Genomic DNA, 4,537 nt, shown 5'->3' with positions numbered 1-4,537 from the left:
GTAGCTGTTTAGCCATTATCCCCGCAGTCACAAATAGGGTAGCTATTTAGCCATTATCCCCGCAATCTTGAAATAGGGTAGCTGTTTAGCCATTATCCCCGCAGTCGTGAATTAGGGTGTAGCCCGAAGCAGAGTCTGAAGAGGTCAGAGAACAACGCCGTAGCGCGCAGCGCCAAGGTCAGGTATGTTCCCTCCTACTCGTTACATGTCTTTTACTTTTATATGTTTTACATTGCATGTGTAAGTTAGCAAAAAACGTTTTCGAAACACACACATCACTGTCAAAATAGAAAAGTAGGGGCAACTGTAGACACCGAGTCGGAGGACCTGTGACGAAAACCTGAAAACAAAACGGTCGAAGCGATTGATTCCGGAAGTTTTGAAAAATATATAAAGAATAATAAGCGGAGGAAAATTAACGGCACGGCGCGGGCACGCAACGGCATCCCGCACGCGGACGACGATGGTCGAACGCCCGCTTGACGGCTCGAGACGTGCGCGAGGCGTCCGTCGGACGCACCGCGAGTGGCACGCTCTGGACGTCCGAGCAATGCCTGGGACCGCTGGCGGTGCGCGCCCTCGTGGGCCGTTGAGCGCACGTGCCTAGCAGCGTGAGGCGCGCGTTCGGCGGCCGCGACGTGCGAGCGTCTGGCTGCACGGAACGCGCGCTCGGCGGCCACGGAGTGCACGCGTCCGACGGCGCGGGGCACGCCCCGAGGGTCGCCGGGCGGGCACCCAACCACGTCGGGCGAACGCCCAACGCGTCGGGCGGACGCCCGACGAGGATTGGGCGCGGGCGCCCAACCTCGCGTTGGACGCTCGCCCAACGCCGTTGGGCGCTCGCCCAACGCCGTTGGGCGATCGCCCAACATTGTTGGGCGGCCGCCCAACTATTGTTGGGCGGCCGCCCAACCACAATGGGCGACGCCCAATTTTTTTTGGGCGTCGTCCATTGTTCCGGGATCCGTTTCCCTATATAAGGGCACGGATCCCAATGTGAAAAGGGGGGCCTTTTGAGGAGGAGGAAAAACTTTCTCACTCTAAACATTTTTAGAGAGAGAGAGAGTGGATTTTTTTGAGAAAAATATTTTTTTTTCTCAAAAATTCCGAATTTTCTAAGTTCAATTTTTACTAAATTTTTATTGAAATCGGGAGCTCGCGGTTCGTGGAATCAATCGGCTTCGACTGTCAGATACCGAATCAAAGGTATTATCCGAGGACTAGACTCTTTATTTTATTTAATTTATTCTCTTCTTCTATTTATTTTTTTTTATGCTATAGTTCTTATTCCTTTAGTTATTTATTTATTTTGTCACGTTTTATTTAGTTAGCGTATTTATTTAATTTTCGTTTCGTGTTAAATAAAATTCGGTTTTGCTTTAAAATAAAAACCTCGTTTTGGATATCCCAATACGAACCGTGATCCGATAAAAAGGTAGTTCGGGTATCGAAAATGTTGTAATTATAAGTTTTTTTTAATTTAAAAGAGGTTTCCAAATAACGTTTTAAAATAAAAACATCGTTTTAGGAACTTACGTTTTCGACTATGATCCATCTTTGGTAGTTCGGAAGTCCAAAACGATTGAATTAGATTTAATTTAAAGCTTTTGAATAAATCTGGAAAATATTGGAGTGCTGCTGTAATTTGTCAATTCTGTCAGTAAATGTTGTTTACCGACGGATTTTCCGTCGGTAAATCTGCCAAAATGTAAAAAATGTCATTTCGGTCCCTTTTTTTTAACTTTTAGACTTTTAATCCCTAGTATATATATATGATTATGTAATACATGTTTTTCAAATTATTTTAGAACTTTAGTATATATATTTATTTTAGAATATTGGTATATTATTTTTATTTTATTTTACAATATAAGTATAAATATATATATAAGTATTTCCTTTTTCTTAACTTGGGCTATGTTTAAATATTAGTTATTTGATATTTTGAGAAATAATGGATGGATATTAGTATATGTCATTTTTGGTATTTAAACTATATTAATTATGTATATATATGTATAGTTTTGGGAACATTTGGGTTATTTTGTTAATTATTGAAGGAAGTTATTTTTGAGTAAATATTATTTTCTTATCCATAAGATTTACATATTGTTTTAGCATTTTTAAAGTATAAGTATATAGTACCTATTATTTCCATATACATAAAGTTCCTCTTATATTAATTTTTGGGTTTTCATATCTTCCTTTTTGATTTACTTGTACATATATATGTGTCTAAATTATTTTCTCTATTCTTTTGGGCCCATTCATGGGTCCATGTCTCAAATGGGTCTTGTTTGATTATAAGTCTTGCTTTAAATAAGTGTCTTATTGTAATTATAATAGTTAGAGAGTCCATTAAATAAAAAGGGGAAAATAAATCACAAAAAAGAGAGTTTTCAATTGAATTATTTAAACTAATGAATTTTTGGAGTTTCCTAATGTGAATAAATAGAGTCGTTTTTTGTTAGCATTTCAAACCGTCTTCAAAACACCACGTTTTAAAACCTTAGTCCGTTCCAAAGGCGGATTAAAGGATTATTGTAATTAAAATCGTTTTCGTTGTGAATAATAGAATTTTCGAATCACTTTCTTAAAGGATTTGTACAAAATAAAATTGACTTGTATGTTTAACCACGTTTTCTCGTTAAAAGGTTTTTATCTCAAACGTCTTCAAATACTCGAGTCGTTCCAACGGCGATTCGGGTAAACTTCATCCAACGGGGCTTTAAAACGCACCTCAATCGTTCCAACGGCGATTAAGGCGCGAACCATGTAATAAACATCGTTTTGGGGAAATAAGTTAATGTAGAATAGACACACAACATAACATTTAAATACGGTTGTAAATAAATCACTTCTTTCTTCCCCCTCTCTGTGTATGTATAAACATAAATGGGTGATTCTTTACTGATGTGGCTTTTCAATATCATATGCTCAAAACGGTTTCCAAAAAGAGAAAGAAAAGGGTTTCAAATGAATTTTAAACTTAAAGAAGTATACGATTAGTCCGTTATCGCCTAACATGCTGAGTAGGAGGCCGGTGGTTCATAACCGGGCGATGTCGGGGTGCCTAGTAGCCTTTCTCCGGAAAGGAGCTAGCCTTCTTGGCTCGTACCTAAGTTTCTCGAACCCACACCGGTCTCCCGTAAGGGATCGGTGTTCATTTTCCCATTCGTGGGTGGCGACTCTTCCATATCTCCGAGCTCCGGTCCTGCCGAGCAGCTTGATTCCGCGATTGGTTGCTTTTGGCGCCAATCACCGCTTACGTCGCCATGAGGTTGTCCACCCCCCGGTCCGCCCGGGAGATTAGGCCGCGGCACCTCGTCTAACAGTAACCTATTCCTATCTAACTAGGGTTTAGACACAAGTGACTATATATACCCCCTCTTTATGTGAATTTTGACTAAGCCTTCTCCCTCCCCTCTTGGTGATTTTCGAAATACTCCTTTAGAGAGAAAGTGAATTCGCATCCCCTAGTTCGTGGACAAGAATTCATGCGGCTTCCGTCGATTGATTAATTTCATTCATCTCATTTTCTCTTTGATCTTGTATTGATTAATTAGAGGCAATCTATTTTGGTTGCATCTCATACGGTTGATTCTAACTTAATCTTTCTGTGTTTTATTTGTGTTCATGAAACAAGAAAAACAAACAAAAGGGAGAATTTCGTTTTTCTTCACCTACATCAGGTCAGTTCACTATTTCGCGGATTCCCGGAGATTGAATCGTCGGATCGTCGCGATTTTTGGACAGGAGCTTCTAGACATATTCTTCCACGTTTCCATCGAAGGGATTATCGTTCGGTGGTCTGGAAGGTCTATTTCGGATAGGGACAGATTGGTAAACAGTTTCCATCTCTTTTGAAGTTGTGGGCACTTCGTTTGCAACGGTAGATTGATCATCGAAAGGTATTCCTTCTTATCCCTCTTTATATGAAATAACGATTAACGGATCCTATGGTTAAAAAGGAAGTAGGCTAAAATTTTCATATTTCCGCTGCTATACCTTAGCCTAATTTCCAACAAGCATCTCTAGCCAGTCTCCTCAATAACTCCCACGACTCCCCGTGTCTACTACGGTCCGCAAACCCGTAAAATCCAACTAATCTCCAATCCCCCTGGGCCGAATCAGAAATAATTGCCTCAATATGGTGATCAGAAAAACTTTTAACCGCTACCTGAACTCCTGCCTTCCATAACAATGCTAATCCACCACTACGACCTCTTCTACTCACAGGGAATGCTCCCTCAAACTTCAATTGTTGCTTTATTAAACTTAACCTCTGATCCTCCACTAGTGTTTCCATTAAAAATACAATATTGGGACTTTGGGAAGAAACAAGCTCCTTTAGGGAGCGAACTGCCCGGTGGTTTCCCAAGCCACGACAGTTCCAGCTTAAGCAACTCATTCTCCCTGGCGGCCCTGATCCTTAGGGCTCGCCGAAACATTTTCTTTAAGAATCCCCTTATCCTTTCCAGGAACAGTGATTCACCCCTCCTATCTACCCTCTCCTTCCTTCTCTCTAAGCTCCCCC

The sequence above is a fragment of the Euphorbia lathyris genome, chromosome 4, assembly GCF_963576675.1.
Source record: "Euphorbia lathyris chromosome 4, ddEupLath1.1, whole genome shotgun sequence".
Classification (NCBI taxonomy): domain Eukaryota; kingdom Viridiplantae; phylum Streptophyta; class Magnoliopsida; order Malpighiales; family Euphorbiaceae; genus Euphorbia; species Euphorbia lathyris.
Note: the sequence above shows the minus strand (reverse complement) of the source record.